Source organism: Triticum urartu, unplaced genomic scaffold, assembly GCF_056163025.1.
Source record: "Triticum urartu cultivar PI428250 unplaced genomic scaffold, HENAU_Tu73 scaffold2, whole genome shotgun sequence".
Taxonomy (NCBI): Eukaryota; Viridiplantae; Streptophyta; class Magnoliopsida; order Poales; family Poaceae; genus Triticum; species Triticum urartu.
This window is the reverse complement of record NW_028260368.1, coordinates 1,762,958-1,781,487: the sequence shown is the minus strand read 5'-3', so window position 1 is coordinate 1,781,487 and position 18,530 is coordinate 1,762,958. Positions and strand designations below refer to the sequence as shown.

At 36.3% G+C, this 18,530-nt stretch overlaps 2 non-coding genes across 2 annotated transcripts; one reads left to right on the top strand and one right to left on the bottom strand.

Moving 5' to 3' along the window:
• The first annotated feature begins 14,588 nt into the window (after positions 1–14,588).
• Positions 14,589–14,659, top strand: TRNAC-GCA (transfer RNA cysteine (anticodon GCA)). The gene has a single exon. It is a non-coding gene; the product is annotated as a tRNA-Cys (tRNA).
• Positions 14,660–18,279: 3,620 nt separating this feature from the next.
• TRNAT-GGU (transfer RNA threonine (anticodon GGU)) lies at positions 18,280–18,351 on the bottom strand. The gene has a single exon. It is a non-coding gene; the product is annotated as a tRNA-Thr (tRNA).
• Positions 18,352–18,530: the final 179 nt, after the last annotated feature.

The following is an 18,530-nucleotide window of genomic DNA, read 5'->3' as shown; positions in this document are numbered from 1 at the left end:
GATCCAATCTATTCTTGAAATAGACAACTCGCACACACTCCCTTTCCAAAAAAAATCAAAACACCAACCACTACAGTTAGATTTATTAGATTTGTTGCTAAAATATCGGTATTAAGCCCGAAACTGCCAGCGGATGGCCAGTGAGCTAAAAAAACGAAAGAATGGGTTACATTTTTCATATGCTCTCCTCTTATAGATAGGACGAACAAAGAACAAAGTTTTTCGATCACTTACTTCGCTCGCCCTTTTTTGATCGGTTTTTTTAATGCAAATAGATTCAATCTAGTAATTTCTTTTAGATTAAGTCTTACGTCTTGTTTGACCGGTGAAAGACTTCCTTTGTTGAAATGTTCTGTTCCCAAAATTCCTAAAATAAAAGGAAAAAACTTTCCACTTTCCTAAACTAAGGACGGGAAATAAGAAGGTGAGCATATCTTCTAAATTAATAATACTCAACTCAGCCCTTCCTAGAATGGGGTATTATCTGTCCCGATAAATAGATAATTCCAGGAGTAATAAATAGGAGTAAATTAAATAAAGTATTGATATAATTGGAATTGTGGAAGCAAATACCAATTTACTAAAAAAAGAAAAAAGTATCTAATCGAAATCGAAAGAATTTTTTTTTTAAGATTAAACAAAAGGGTTCGCAAATAAAAGCGCTAGTGCCACAACTAGTCCATAAATTGTTAAAGCTTCCATAAAAGCTAGACTAAGCAATAAAGTACCTCGTATTTTACCTTCTGCTTCTGGCTGTCTCGCAATACCTTCTACAGCTTGTCCTGCAGCAGTACCTTGACCAACTCCAGGTCCAATAGAAGCAAGCCCTACGGCCAATCCAGCAGCAATAACAGAAGCAGCAGCAATTAGTGGATTCATGGTGAGTAGTTCCTCGTGTCAAAAAAAAGAAATGGTTAAGGATACAATCAACCAATAAATTCTTACTTCTAAGCTCTATTGGGGAGAAGTAAAGTAACTAAAAAGTACAAATTGAAATCAAATTGAAATGATAATGTGAATTGTCCGAACTACATAGAAGGGAATTCCATATCCATATATCGGATTAGATAATGAATCTAACCTAGGAATATATAATATAATATCCTATATATATACATTTGTTTCTTCTATTTTGTTTGCATATTTTCTCATTTTCTATTGAATCGGATTCTAAAATCATTGCTTAAAGTGGAAACCTGCATAAAAGAGGACTCCACTTATAGACATTAAGGATATTATAGTATAGATCTAGCCTGACTCCACCCTCCTTAATGCATATATACTTTGAAAATTCCATAATATAGTCTATTCTATTCTCTCTCCTACAACTCTAGGCTATATATTCATACGCATTTCTAACTATTTTTTTGCAACCAAGCAGATTATCTGGAACCATGCATGAATTGAGCTAAGCTGCAAAAAAAAAAAATACTATTTCCAAAAAGAGTCAATTCAATGATGACCCTCCATGGATTCACCTATATAGGCTGCGGCTAATGTTGCAAAAATAAGAGCTTGAATACCGCTTGTAAATAATCCAAGAAACATGACCGGTATAGGGATTACTAAGGGGACTAAAGAAACAAGAACAACAACGACTAATTCATCCGCCAATATATTCCCGAAAAGTCGAAAGCTAAGCGATAATGGTTTTGTGAAATCTTCTAGGATGTTAATTGGTAAAAGGATTGGAGTTGGTTTAATATATTTCTCGAAATAGCTCAATCCTTTTTTGCTAAGACCAGCATAAAAATATGCCGCTGACGTGAGTAAAGCTAAAGCAACAGTAGTATTTATATCATTCGTGGGCGCTGCTAATTCCCCATGGGGTAACTCTATAATTTTCCAAGGTAAAAGAGCACCCGACCAATTCGAAACAAAAATAAAAAGGAACATAGTTCCAATAAAGGGAACCCAGGGACCATATTCTTCTCCAATCTGAGTTTTGCTCAAGTCTCGAATAAACTCAAGGACATATTCAAAAAAATTCTGACCGTCGGTCGGGATGGTTTGTGGATTCCGAACAGCTATGACAACTGAACCTAGCAAGATAGTAATTACGACCCAAGAAGTGATGAGTACTTGGGCATGAATTTGGAAACCTCCTATTTGCCAATAGAAGTGTTGGCCTACTTCTACACCCGATATATCGTATAACCCCTTGAGTGTTTTAATGGAACAAGGTATAATATTCATATTGTCCTCTGATAAAAATTGAACTTCAAAAAAGGAATTCTTTTGATTCAACCATCTCTTTCTCAACTCAGCAACTTGAAGTATTAATCTTATATTTAGGATACCAAGAAAGCACATCAGATCATAATATATATCAATACCCTCTAATATATATCAATATTCCCCTTCTTTTTTCTATGCAAAAAAAATTCTATGCAAAAAAAAAGATATAGTAAAGTAAGTGATTCCATAAATTTACGCAGTTGCCCAAGAATTCACTATATATTCTTAATCAACGATTTCTTATATAGAGAGAACGGCCCTCACAAATTGAAAATACTAATTTGTTAAGAATCAATCGAATTGAAGTCATAGTGTCATCGTTGGCTGGAATCGATATATTCGCGAGATCCGGGTCACAATTTGTATCGACTAAAGAAATAGTAGGAATCCCCAAAATGGCACATTCCCGAAGAGCTATATACTCTTTTTGCTGATCAAGGACGATCACAATGTCTGGCAATCTCGTCATATATTTGATCCCGCCGAGATACCTTTGCAAAGTAGATAATTTTCTCTTCAAGATTGCCACATCTCTTTTTGGGAGATGGTGGAATTTTCCCATTTTTTCTTCTGCTCTTAAGTCTCTAAATTGAGAAAGTCTAGTTTTCGTAATCGACCAATTCGTTAACATACCACTGAACCACTTTTTATTAACATAATGACAACGAGCCCTTATTGCAGCTGATGCTACTAAATCTGTTGCTCTTTTTTTGGTACCAACAATTAAGAAACTTTTTCCCTGACTTGCTGCATCAAAAACTAAATCACAAGCTTCTGATAAAAAACGAGCCGTTCTAGCGAGATTTATAATATGAGTACCTTTACGCTTTGCCGAAATGTAAGGGGCCATTTTAGGATTCCATTTCTTAATACCATGACCAAAATGAACTCCTGCTTCTATCATCTCTTTCAAATTAATGTTCCAATATCTTCTTGTCATTTTTTCCACACTTCCTTTTTTTTAATCCTACCATTCCATTACGGAATTTAGTTCTTTTTGAAGATTAAGAAAGATCCGAAATAGCTTGAAATAAATAATAATTGTTCCGAGAGAACCTTGTACTAAGATAAGAGTTGGCCATTGATACATGGTATAAACATAACCACCTTAATGAATTAACTGACTTGTTTTACTTATTAAAATAAAAATCTTAAAAATCTAAAATTTGACCTGTTAGTGTTCTAAGTTCAAAAGTCTAGTAAAGTAAAAAATATTTTTATGGGGGTTCTTATGTCTCATAAAAATTGTTTGTTACGTCAGAATCTGAAGAAACTAATTCTGTATGGAGAAACAAAAAATCTCTCATTTCCGACGCGAATAGATTTTTTTTTTTTATTTCGAAATAAAGGTTCTTGTCTTGTGGGGAACGATGCACAAATTTTTGGAATCCGGTACCAACAGGTATAATCCCCCCCAGAACTACGTTTTCTTTCAAGCCTTTCAACCAATCAATGCGACCTCGTAGGGCAGCTTTTGCTAAAACTCGAGCAGTTTCTTGAAAACTTGCTTCAGATATGAAACTTTGGGTATTCAGGGAAGCCCTTGTTATTCCCAATAAGATTGCCCGATAATAGATCGATTCATCCAAAGCTCGTCCTGCTCGTTCCGCTCGCAATAGTCCGATTAATTCCCCAGGCGAAAAAACATTAGACATTCCATCTTCGGAAACCCGCACTTTTGATGTTACTTGGCGTATAATAATCTCTATATGTCTATTATGGATCTGTACCCCTTGGGATCGATAAACCTTTTGGATTTTATTAACCAAAGAGATACGACTTTGGGCTATGGTTAGCTCAGCTCCAATCAAGAATCCCCAAGGGACCCCAAGAATTCTTGGTATACGCTCATTCCAATCCTCAATTCTCCTTTCGAGATTCGGGGATAATGAATCAATTGAACGCGCTTCAAAGATTTGTTCCACTTTTGGAAGACCTTGCGTTATGTCACTAGATCTCGATTTTTCATATATAAACGTAACTAACCTATCTCCCTTGTAAAGGATTTCTCCATAATGACCATTAACAGTTGCTCCTGTAGTGGCCAAATAAGGTTTAGCTGCTCTTATAACAAAGGAATTCATATTTACAATGAAAATTTGACCGGATTTTTTTATGTGCGATTTAAATAGACATACATTTTCACAAATAAATTGTCCAAGGTGAATTATTGCCAATGTCTCTTCCCAAGAATCATGATGGACAAAGTGACAATTCAAAAGGAATGGATCCAACATTATGTTACTATCGAAATTAGAAATCCTTTTATTTTCATCTATTAAAGAGTATTTAAGTTCTTGAAGTACTTGGAAGGTTTGTTTTAAATTGTCAACGAACAAATATTTTTTTAACAGGATTTTATTATGCGTTAGTAAATAGTAAGATGAAGAAAAATGCGATATACTAGCTACAATAGCGCCTAAGGGCCCAAAAATTTCTCGAATAGGAATTCTAGGATTCCATTCTTTTATCGCATTGGGATGTTTTGAATTCTTGAATAAACCAATTCGAGAACAGTTGGATGCCGACAAAATCATCAAAGAGTGGTATTCTTTATTTCGATTCAACAAAGTGCCAATAGCTTCTGGATGTTGGCTAAGTGATTCAATCTTCGCCTTGGAATAAAAAGAATTGATATTGGCGCGATCTAACCTATTATGGGGAATCGGTCCTGCACTTGTCCTACCATACCTTTTTCGTGTATACGAAATAGTGGACTTGACTAACTCAATTCTTAGGAAATCGCGAATAAGATCATTTGCTCTTACCTCAACAAGGGAAGCACCAGCCTTTTCTTTTTCTTCTTGTTCCCAATTCACTACTAAGCAAGTTCTAACAAATTGACTATTTGTGTGATAAATTCTTTGAGTTAACTTGCTATTTTCATGAGAAATAAAATTGACAAGTCGAATTTGGAGATTATTTTCTTCTTGCAAGAGATCCTGCGGGAAAAGTGTTGCTAAATTTCTTCCTTCGTCCATTTCATATGCCACTGTAGGGCGAACGGAAACAAAATACTTTTCCTTGCTCTTGAGAATTTTTTTCCGTTGAACATAGACCCAATTTTTCCTTTTTTTTGATTCCTTAGAATCTTTTTTTTGTCTTTCTGGCGGTATCAAACAGCCACCTAATATCTTATCCGCCTCTTCAGGAAAATGAATATCTCCGGAAAATATTTTGAGTTCCGTATGGCTTTTTTTTCTCTTCACTCGGACCAGTCCGCCTAGTCGACTTCTTGTATTTTTTGTGAGTTGTGTATTCACTCCAATAATACTATTGTCAAGTATCTTTAGGGATGAAGATCTCGGCAAGATATGAAGTTCTTGAAGAATGAAAAAAAACCGATCTACTTCTTTTTGGTATTTTAGACTAAATTCTTTTGTTCCTCGATGCTCAATCAAACCCTCTTTTTTTAAGATGGAATCTTCCTCTGGGCTCTCGTATTCGTCCTCTGAATCTTCTTCTGAGTCTTCCTCTAAAGTACCATATTTTTCCTCTGCGCTTTCCCCGGGGCTGCCATATTCGTCTTCTGAGTCTTCCTCTAGAGTTCCATATTCGTCCTCTTGGGTCCTATATTTGCTCTCTGGGCTCCCATATTCCTCTTCTGAGTCTTTCTCTAAAGTCCTATATTCGTTCTCTGGGTTCCCATATTCGTTTTCTGGGCTCCCATATTCGTCTTCTAGGGTTTCATATTCGTATTCGTCTTCTAGGATTCCATATTTAGATTCTTCTAGGGTTTCATATTCATATTCGTCCTCTCGGGTCCTGTATTCGTCTTCTAGGGTCTCATATTCCTCTTCTGAGTCTTCCGCTCGAGTCCTATATTCTTCTTCTAGGGTCCTATATCTAAATTTAACAATTCCTGAACCCTTTTTATCTTTTCTGTATCGGGGATCGTCAAAATAAGCAAAAATAGTATTTCTACGTAAAACACCCATAAGGGGGATTTCAATCGAAATCCCAAAACAGGATATTAGTTCTTTCTCTTGTTCTTGATGATATTGTAATGGAATGACGAACCTATTTCTTCGCTTTTTCGCCAACAAATCTGAATTATCTTGAAAAATAGAAGGATAGATAAAATTCCAATGGCCATTGGACATGATTCGATCCGACGTTGAATAATCAAGAATTTCCCTATCTTTTTTACCATAAGTATTCATTTGATCTTGATCCTTGTGGAGTGAAAAAGACGCTATACTGGATCTGCACATACTTACTGACAATATCCATAAATGGCTTGTTTTTGGTAATCGGCGAAGATTACCATATTGATATTCGGGCGCATGGTAAACATCAGTACTCCAGTGCATTTCGCCGTCTGATTCAGAATAAATATGCTTTTGTACCCTTTCTTTAAAATGTAAAGTGGACGTTCCGGCACGAATCTCCGCAATTACTTGTTCGGATTTTACATATTGATCATTTTGCACTAGAATCAAGCTTTTTGAGGGAATATTCACACTATATAGAATATCTTGACTCTGAATAGTTACATGCAAGTCTATATAACATAGAAAAGCAGGCTGCCCATGACGGGTACGTGTGGGGTGAACCAAATTCTCATTGAATTTTATTTTTCCATTCGAAGGGGATCGTACAAGGTCGGCAGTACCCCCTGTGAATACTCCGCCAGTATGAAAAGTTCTTAATGTTAGTTGAGTCCCTGGCTCCCCAATTGATTGACCTGCAATAATACCTACGGCTTCTCCCAATTCGACCAGATCACTATGAGTAGGACTCCGGCCATAGCATAATTGACAGATCCAAGAAGTGCTTCGGCAAGTAAAGGGGGTTCTAATATATATTGGTTGTGCTCGAAATGGTTGTGCTCGAAAGGCAGTTATGAATCGATTGACTAATCCAATTCCAATATCTTGATTTCGCGCGGCAATGCATCGTGAACCGATATATATATCGTCTGCTAATACACGACCAATTAGTGTTTGGACAAAAAGTTTTTCCGTCATCCCATTTTGAGGACTTACAGAAATACCTCGGATAGTACCACAATCTCTTCTACGCACAATAATATGTTGAACTACTTCAACAAGTCTACGTGTAAGATATCCAGCATCTGCTGTTCGCACAGCAGTATCTACAACCCCTTTGCGGGCTCCATAGCAGGAAATTATATATTCTGTCAAAGAAAGTCCCTCGCGTAAATTGCTTTGAATAGGTAAATCAATCATTTGTCCTTGAGGGTCCGACATTAATCCTCTCATACCTACTAATTGGTGTACTTGAGATGCATTTCCTCTGGCTCCTGAAAAAGACATTAGATAGACTGGATTAGAAGGATCCGTTATCCGAAAATTTGAATTCATTTCTTGTTTCAAATATTCACTTGTCGCATACCATATCTCAACAGATTGGCGTAATTTTTCTACCGCGTGTACAGCCCCATAATAATAGTGTTTCTCCAAAAGAAAACTCTGTTGTTCCGCGTCTTGGACTAACCATCCCTTAGAGGGTATTGTTAAAAGATCCTCGATTCCTAACGAAATCGATGTAGTAGTGGCTTGATGGAAGCCCAGAGTCTTTAGTTGATCCAGTATATGGGATGTATATCCCATTCCAAAATGATCTATTAATCTGCTAATAAGTCGTTTCATACCAGTTCCGTCTATCTCTTTATTATGAAAGACCAGATTGGCCCGTTCCGCCATACATAAGTACCCCCTTTTCGGCTGAGTAGGATTCGACAATTGCTGAGTAGGATTCGACAATGGGCCTGAGTCAGTGATTCGAAAATTTAATTAACTTAATTGCCTCAATCTCAATCTGGATTCGCGTGGCAAATAATGATGATACTAGGGAAATCGGAATGCCCCCCGAAAGGGGAGGGGCATCGCCGAATCTAACTTTCTTGTTTAGGTAGTGTATGAATAGGCCTGACTAAATCCTTGTATGGCTTCCTCTATTTCTCTATAAAAAGAAATATGACCAAGAGTGGTTCGAATGTATATCGAACGAATTTCTTTTTTTCTATTTCCCATTATTAGATAGTGGGCATAAATCTCATGATAAGTCCCCAAAGATTCATATTGAACTTCAATCGGAACTTCTCTTGACCCAATGACGCGTTGATCCAGGTTCCATCGTAGCCACAAGGGACTATCTAAACTGATTAGTTTTTGTCTATAAGCTCCCAGTGCATCATAAGAACTAGAAAAATGGGGTTCTTTATCTTTCCTATATTTAAAATTATTATTATTATTGTAATTTACTTTTAGATTTGGGTAGTTTCTGCAACTATTATATCTATTTGCACAAATACCTCGACGCTTTCCAATCGTTAATACATAAAGCCCGATAAGCATGTCTTGGGTTGGTACGCAAATAGGATCCCCAATAGCGGGAGATAAGAGATTCATATGAGAAAACATAAGTAAACGGGCTTCTGCCTGAGCTTCCAAGGATAAAGGTAGATGAACAGCCATTTGATCTCCATCAAAGTCCGCATTGAAACCCTTACACACTAATGGGTGTAAAGAAATAGTACGCCCCTCTACTAAAGTGGGTTGAAAGGCCTGTATGCCTAATCTATGCAGGGTAGGTGCTCTATTTAACAGTACAGGATGTCCCCGCATAACTTCTTGAAGTATTTCCCATACAATGGGTTCTTTTTCCCAAATTTTCCTTTTAGCAATCCTTACATTAGAAGTGGCGCGTTTCGTGATTAAATCGCGAATTACAAATAGCTGAAAAAGCTTTATTGCTATCTCTAGAGGTAATCCACATTGATGTAATGAAAGCGAAGGACCCACAACAATGACAGAACGCCCCGAGTAATCGACCCGTTTCCCAAGCAGAGTCTCGCGAAACCTTCCCTCTTTACCTTCAATTACATCTGAAAGTGATTTGTATACTTTATTGTGACCATCCCTCGTCGGTTGCCCGCGGGACCCACTATCAAGAAGTGTATCCACGGCTTCTTGTACCAATTTTTCCTGGCACATTACTAAATCTGCTGGCGCTAATTCACTTCTTTTTAATAGATAGGCAAGATTGTTGTTCCGACGGATAACTCTCTTATAAAGTTCATTAATGTCTGAAGTCACTACTTTATCTCCAGACCTATAAACAATAGGTCTCAATTCGGGAGGAAGAACCGGTAATAAGCACAAAACCATCCATTCTGGTTCTACATTTGTTTGAATAAAATGTTTCGCCAATTGCATGCGTCTAATCAAAAAAACTTTTCTTATTCGTCTTTTTCTATCTTCCCACTCATCTCCACTATACCCCTCGTCTTCTAATTCCTTCCATTCGACCAAAGAATTCTCTATAATAATTCGCAAATCCAAATCTGCTAATTGTTCTCTAATAGCACCTGCTCCTGTCGCAATTTCCCGATTTCGAAATGTTGCAAAGCCTGGGGTAGAAAAAAAGGGAGAAATGCTGTGGTTACAGGATGCAATTTCCTCTTCGAATAAACCTCGTAATCGTAAAAAAGTGGGTTTTTTAGTGCTGGGCCTAGCAAAAGAGAAATCGCCGTATACTAGGCCCTCCAACTTCTTAAGAGGTTTATCTAAAAGATTCGCGATATAACTAGGAAGACCTTTCAAATACCACACATGAGTCACGGGACATGCGAGTTTGATGTATCCCATTTGATATCTTCGTATCCGAGAATCCACAAATTCGACCCCGCATTTTTGGCAAAATCTTTCGTCTTCGTTTTCAGCTCCGCTCGCTCGAGAATTGCCACAAGCGCAAATCCCGCTTTTTATGGGTCCAAAGATTCTTTCGCAAAACAATCCATCTTTTTCTGGTTTATCGGTTTTATAATGAAAAGTAGAGGGCCTTGTGACTTCGCCAACGACTTCTCCATTAGGTAGGTTTTTGTTAGCCCAAGCCTTTATTTGTTGAGGGGAAACGAGTCCAATTTGAAGTTGTTGATGTTTATATTGGTCAATCATAAAATAGAAATAAGAAAAGAATTTATATTTATTCCGATCAAACTTCCTCCCTATTAACCTGGAAGTTCTTTTCAGATACAAGGAAATGATTCAGTTCTAGAGCCAAAGATCGTAGTTCTCGAACGAGCACTCGAAAAGATTCTGGAGGATCCTCATGATTAGGTATTCTTTTTCCCCAGATCGTAGCATTAAGTATTTCTTGGCGAGCTATAAGATGGTCAGATTTATAAGTAAGTATCTCTTGTAAAATATGAGCAACACCAAATCCTTCTAAAGCCCAAACTTCCATTTCTCCTACTCGTTGTCCCCCTTGCTTGGCTCTTCCTCTAACCGGTTGTTGTGTAACAAGTGAGTAGGGCCCAGTAGAACGCCCATGAATTTTCTCATCAACTTGATGAATTAATTTTAAGATATAGGACTTCCCTATTAGAACAGGTTGCTCAAAGGGGTCGCCTGTTCTTCCATCAAATATTCTGCTTTTTCCCGGGTACTCGGGTTCAAATACCCATGGATTTTTTGTTTCTTTACTGGCTTCATATAATTCTGAAAACACAAGTTTTCTTGAAGCCTCTTGCTCATATCTCTCATCAAAGGGTGCTATTCTATAATGTTTCTTTAGCAGATCCCCCGCTAATCCGAGCGAGCTTTCAAATATTTGTCCCACATTCATTCGGGAGGGTACTCCTAAGGGATTGAAGACCATATCAACGGGTGTTCCATCTTGCAAATAGGGCATATCTTGCCTAGGCAAAATTTTGGAAATGATCCCTTTATTCCCATGTCTTCCGGCTACTTTATCCCCAACTTTGATTTCACGTTTCTGTAAAATATATACACGAACCATTATGTCGAGCGGGTCCCTTTGGATCCATTTCACATCGATAACGCGCCCTCTTCCACCTATAGGTAATTTCAGAGAAGTTTCTTTTGAAGTGGAAACCTCAAGGCCAAATATGGCCCGTAATAATCCAGCTTCCGCGATATAAGATGATTCGCTCGCTATCTGAGGCGTTAATTTACCTACTAAAATATCACCAGTTTCTACCCAGGATCCCAACCTAACAACTCCATTTCTGTCCAAATTGCGGAGTAAATGTTCTTCTAGATGTGGTATTTCTTTAGTGATTTTTTCAGCGGAGCCCTGGCTTGTCGTATCCGTCTGAATTTCATATTTCCGGATGTGAAAAGAGGTATAAATATCTTCATATACCAAACGTTCGCTAATTAGTACTGCGTCTTCAAAATTGTAACCTTCCCATGGCATATAAGCTACTAATACGTTTTTTCCTAAAGCAAGTTCGCCCCCAATTGTAGCAGCTCCTTCTGCTAAAATTTGTCCTTTTTTAATGGATTTACCCCGTGGAACCCGGGGTTTTTGGTGCATACAAGTATTTTTGTTAGAGCGACGGTGGTTAACTAAAGGAATACTTATAGTCTTCCCACTACTTGATAAAAGTATCTTATGACTATCAGTAGAAATGATCTTTCCCTCGCGTTCGGCTATAATGGAAACCCTCGAATCTAGAGCTGTTTGGCGTTCCAATCCAGTTCCAACAATGCATTTCTCGGACCGAGAAAGCGGAACTGCTTGGCGCTGCATATTAGAACTCATTAAAGCCCGATTCGCATCATTGTGCTCAATAAAAGGAATGAGAGAACCCCCAATAGAAAAATATTGGAAAGGAAAAATACTTCTAACATGAATCTGTTCCCATGCAATAGTCAAGAATTCTTGACGGTATCTAGCCGGAACAACCTGTTCTTCCTGAATACCTTGATTCAAGGACAAAGAATTTCCTGCTGCTATCATATAATATTCATCTCTATTTGGTGATAGATAAACCACCTGTCTCTCTTTTTTTTCTTTTGCTTTCTCAGCAGATATTTCATAAAACGGACTCTCTATGGATCCCCACAAGTGATCAATTCTCGCATGAATTGTTAAGGATCCAGTAAGTCCAACATTGATTCCTTCAGACGTGTCAATTGGACAAATACGCCCTTAGTGACTCGGATGAATATCTCGGCTCCGAAAACTTGCGGTTCTCCCCGTCAACCCTCCAGGACCTAAACAACTCACTTTTCGCCCATGAACAGTTTGTGTCAATGGATTCGTTTGATCAAAAACTTGAGATAACGGGTATGTGCCAAAAAAGGTCTCATAAGTAGTTATTAATAAAATTGAAGTTGAAGTTGGAGTTACCAAAGTTTGGGGAGTCGGTTTCGATTGACGTATGAATACTCTACGAATAGTTTTTTGAACTGCATGTTGTAAACGACCAAGAGCCAATCCGAATTGATCTTGTAACAGATCCGCAACCGAACGAATACGTTTATTTTTCAAGTGATTCATATCGTCATCGTCAAGTATACCCGTTCCAAATTTCATTCCAATCAAATGATCCGTAGCGGCCAATACATCTCGTGGTAACAAGAATGTATTGTTCTGAGGAATATCAAGATTAAGTCTCCGATTCATATTTCGTCGACCAATCCTTCCTAATTCACATTTTTGTTGAAAAAATTTCTTTTGTAATTCCTCGCATAAGGACTCCGAAAATACCAGGTCCCCACCTACACAAGCAAATTGTTGATAAAACTCCAAAATAGCTTTTTCTTTTGACTCAATCCTCTTCTTCTCTTTAGCATTCGGGAAAGACAAGAAAATTTCAGGGTAGGAAACATTATCCAGAATTTCTCTTAGATTCGAACCCATAGCTGATGATAGAACTAGAATAGATATCTTTTGTTTTCTACTCACGCGAGCCCATATCCTTTCTTTTTTATCAATTGCTAATTCCGATCTCCCCCCCCAATCTGATATTATAGTGCCAGTGTAGATAGAAATTCCCTTATGATCTAATTCCGAGCGGTAGTAAATACCAGGACTTAGCAATATTTGATTGATCACAATTCGGTATATTCCATTTATAATAAAGGTTCCTAAGGAATTCATTATAGGAATGTTTCCGATAGAAATGGTTTGCTTTTGCACATCGAAACCAAAAATTAATCTCGCAGATACATATAATTCGGAAGAATAGGTGAGTGATTCATACACAGCATCTCTTTCTTTTATCGAGGGTTCTAGCAGTTGATATCCTTTCGCAAATAATTGAAATGCAATTTCGTGATCTGGATCTTTAATTGTTGGAAACTTGTCAAGTTCTTCTGCCAAGGCTTGATTAATGAACCTACAAAATCCCTCGAATTGGATCTGACTAAATCCGGGTATTGTGGACATTCCCTCGTTTCCATTCCGGAGCATCTTAATCTTAAGTTTCCTGTTTATCAAAGAAAAATTCCATTATCAGCTCACTCTTCATCAATCCCTATGGATCGATCTAGCAATCATGGAATCTATATTCTGTTTACTGAATCACATGAAATTCTAGGGAACTCCACATACGTATTTCATATATGTATTTCATACATATGAATAGAGACCATTTGGACGAAAGTTCGAGTTTGCCAGGGGTACAAATGAAATGAAAATGAATTGATAAAACATTCCTACAAAAAAAATTCTGCCACTTATACTTTATGTTATGATATTCTAATCAGATTGGATGGCAAAGATTTCTCATTTTATCTCCTTTCTATGAATGTAATAAAGCCGTAATATAATATACTAGAAAGTTTGACTTTACTTCGATTTAGAATAGCGTGCTTACTTTAATTTCTCAAAATAATTTGAGGGTTCTTTTTTATTTCGGATCGGAGTAGTATAATTGCTAGAAAATTCAGTATTTCATTGTGGAATTCTAAAATAAAGTAAGTCCCTTTTTTAAGTACATGCCAATCTAGTTATCCACCTCTCCCCATATCCATGCTTTTCTTTTATCGTAATTTCACTTGGGTACGCCAAGATAGTCAGGTTATACTCTATATCAGAGCAAATTTCCTTTTTTTATTCAAGATATTTAATTTAATACTTTGAAAAATTAAAGCATGATTCCCCATAGAGATATGTACATAAAGGGGATCTTTGGATAATAATGCTGTTCGGACCTAAAGTTTACCTATACACGGATTAAGCATAAAGCCATAATATTTTATTATGCCATTGAAGGGGGGGGAGATAATACCGATTTAAGAGTAGTTCACTACTGCAATAAAAAAAAGAGAATTCTAGTTAACGGTTCCAATTTATTCTGAATTTTGCAGCCTGTGAATAGAAATCCACTTTTTCTTCTTTTTCATCTCAATAGAAAGAAATGGGAAGTTTTATTGTGTTAACAATGTATGTTTTAAGATAGAATCTATCGAGGAGAATAATAGAAACTGGATCAAAAAAAGCAGGAATAGATTTTTTGAAAAAGATTGGAAAAAAGTAAGTAGAATTATATTCAAAATAAAAGGGGCTTTTCGTAAGAAAACGTGGATGAATACTTGCTGTTTTCTAGATTTTTGATCGGATTTTTTGGCGGCATGGCCAAGCGGTAAGGCAGGGGACTGCAAATCCTTTATCCCCAGTTCAAATCTGGGTGCCGCCTGATCAATAAAATACTTAGGTTTTTTTTATAGTGCTGATCGAATTCGATAAATTTTTACTTCGCATAAGTTCGGGCAAGAGAGTAACTGGGCCTGCCGATACTGGGTTTAGAGAAACCATACCATAGTTCTATCCTCAAACTAGGGTTAGGGTTTGTTTTGACGGTAGTGGCCAAAATGGTTATCAATAGGGGTGAGGTAGTGTTTCCTTATTCTTTTATTATATGAATTTGAATTGGTTCTTAATTGAGATTCGATTTGATAATTTTAAAATACGAGGATAAGATGTCAGAAATCTTGGTATCCAAAGAAAGGTCCCTAAGGGGCATTCTTTTTTTTTTTCAATCTAAGATTCAAGAAGGGACTCCACGAAAGAATATCAAGACTTACTAATTATTATACATTTTTTTATCGTACATCTTATGTTACCTACATACACTAAAGTAAGGACTACTTAATTCTAACGAGAATCAGATTAAATAGGTCGATCAAAAATCAATTTAGGAGTTGTATTATGGATAAAATCTCTTCATTCTTTCATAGAATGATACAAAGCAAGGCTGCAGGGTTTAGGTCAAAAATAAACATTAGGTAAGGTAGGTATCCAATAAATATTTATCTATCGATAATTTTATGGTATATTCGGGCGTCCTTTGCTTAAAAAAAAAAAAAAGAGTAACAAAAGGAATAAAAAATCTTCCTATTCCCGCTTCTTCTATTCAGGACATCATTCCCGTACTCTTTCTTTTTTAAGGAAAAAAGGGCTATAGTATCTCGTATTTTTAATGCTCTCTAATTCTACCAGAATTCCTATAAGAATTTGTTAGGAGTAAATTCCTTGAACTGATTGATCCATGGCCTTAGGGCGGAATCCCTTTTTGACTCTGTACCCTTGATTCCACTATGATTATTGATCAATAGTAGAATAATCCCTTCATAGAAATAGGAGACATAATTTAGATGGATATAGTAAGTCTCGCTTGGGCTGCTTTAATGGTAGTCTTTACATTTTCTCTTTCACTAGTAGTATGGGGAAGGAGTGGACTCTAGGGATACTACTAATTGATTAAGTAATCAAATTGTTGTATCAATTCTTTTCTTTAATGGATCATTTTGCATTAATCATTTTGTCAAACGTTATTCTTTAATCTTTTTCTTTAGTTTTGTTTCACTCCTGTAAGAAACTCTTGTATTGTAAGTTGTAATGTAAGAAAGAGCCATTATACCAATTCAGAATTTCTACTAGAAATGACGAATGGTTAAAAAAAGTTCTATACATAAGAAAATTAGACTTTCTTCCACGGAACTATTCACGGCATATCACACATTTTCCATTTCCTTTTACTTTTTACTATAGTCTATTCTTCATATTATTTTTCTTTCCTTCCATGGATTCTTTGGTCAAGAATTGTCTTAGATTTTTTTATTTTGACCTGATTGAAATTAAGTGGATGCAATGAAAAAAGAAATTGAATTAGACTACTTAACTATTTCAATCTACTAATCTATTCTATGTAGATTCAAAGATAATATAATAGAAAGAATCTAAAGTGTCGTAGAAAAAACTATATGTAGTTCTTTCTACCACACTTTAAGATTCCAACCAGATCCTTTCATTTAAGACTTGGATTTTTTTTATTTAATCCCTTTTTAATTTCTTCAATGATTAATTGGAATTCCAATTAATTATTTTGGCTGACTGTTTTTACATAAATAATAAGTAAAAAAGAAGTAGGAACTAGAATGAACAGTGCAGTAGCAATAAATGCGAGAATATTGACTTCCATAACCTCTTTATTTTTTATTTTCACAATAACTCGGGATGTAATCCCATGGAGAGGAAAAAGGGGTATCTTGTAAATTCAAGGGTAGGGCTTGCATTCTGATAATACTGAATCAATTCAATATTATGAATATCGGATCTATCAAATCAATTCATGGATGAGAGTTATATTTCACGGATGAGAGTTATATAGTATAACATAGGAAGATCCTCTATCCACACTAAGACCAAAATGGGTTTTTTGATTGGATTAGGAATTCCCTCTTTTTTAATCCTTTTCTACTTTTTCTTTTCTATATCTCTAACCCACGAGCTTTCTTAATCTTATACTTTCTTAATCTTATACAATTTCCCTTCCTTTTTCTTATAGTTATACATACAATTATGTATGTATTATATGACCAACTTTCACTTTCTATGGGTCACATAGACATCCAAATAAGCAGTAGAAGTGAGATGGGGAAAAGAGGTCTGAAATAAAAAGGGAATACGATTTATGTATGGATTCCGGTAAAATACCGGTACTCTATTCCATAAGAGTGGAATAGGAAATTAAGATGAGGATGGTATCATCATAAAGAAAGATAGAGTAATATAATATCCTAAATTCTACTAATCCACATATCGTATGTGTGTCTTTCTTTATCGATTGGGAGTAGTGAAAAAAAAATTCCTATATGCCCTCCCTCCCTCTTTAATGAGAGATGCAAAATAAAAAAGTGAAGTAAGGGTGCCCTGTGGGTATTTGATCTTGCTCCCTGCCCCTTTTTTTCATGGAAAAAGGAAATATCAATTTCTCCATTCATTGAACCCTAGTTCGGGACTGACGGGGCTCGAACCCGCAGCTTCCGCCTTGACAGGGCGGTGCTCTGACCAATTGAACTACAATCCCCGCGGGGTGTATGGCATACCCATTCTTAAATAGAACCATAAGAAGATTCGATTCGTCTTTCGTACTCTAAGAAATAGACGAATCATATACTACATACCCACATATTATATTATACGTGGGTATAGTGAGAGTGACATAACTAGTATGTCGTGATTTTTTATCACTAAAAATGGATAATAATCCAGCCTTCAATAAGAAAAACTCTTTTGTTTGTAAGAAAGGAATGAGAGAGATATGGATTAGAAAAAAAAATTTCCCTTTTTTCTTTATCTTTTATTTCTATAGATCAGACATTTTATTTTATGGAAGAAAAACAAAAGGATTTAGTTCATACTCACGAAGCCCTAGATTTTTGGTTTGGGCCGAGCTGGATTTGAACCAGCGTAGACATTGTCAACGAATTTACAGTCCGTCCCCATTAACCACTCGGGCATCGACCCAGGAAGAATTTATTCTAGGGTTTTTGCTAATCTATGATTAACCTCCTTTCATAATACTCCCTACCCCCAGGGGAAGTCGAATCCCCGCTGCCTCCTTGAAAGAGAGATGTCCTGAACCACTAGACGATAGGGGCATCACTAGACGATAGGGCCATATACAACCGCTCGTGATTATACTATAATCATAGTATGAGCAGTTTTTTGGAATTGTCAATATACTCGAAAAGTATAAATAGATCCAAAGCAAAGAGTTTTTCCAACTTTTCTGTTATGTTTTCATCTAGGATTTTTTTTAGTTGATCGTTATAGATTAATTCTCCGTGCTTCATTTAGTGTTCATACCAAAAATGCATCCATCCCGCACTAAGTCATAAAATTCTCTAAAAATATAGAGAAAGTTTCAAAAACAAAGAAAAAAAGTGAATCAATTTAGTAGAAAAGTACTCTATCAGATTCGAACCAACGACTTACGTCTTAGCACGAGATTACTCTACCACTAATTTAAAAAGCCCTTTATCGGATTTGAACCGATGACTTATGCCTTACCATGGCATTACTCTACCACTGAGTTAAAAGGGCTTTTTATTTAATTCAAAAATTAGCCACTTGGATTTCCCATTATGGGTCTACTGCATAATGTACATATTATATATATAATATATAGAGATAGAGAGAGAGACATTATGTAGAGATTGTATATGTATATATCGATATCTTGAGAGCTCAAAATAAAATTAATAAAAAAAAACATACCCTAC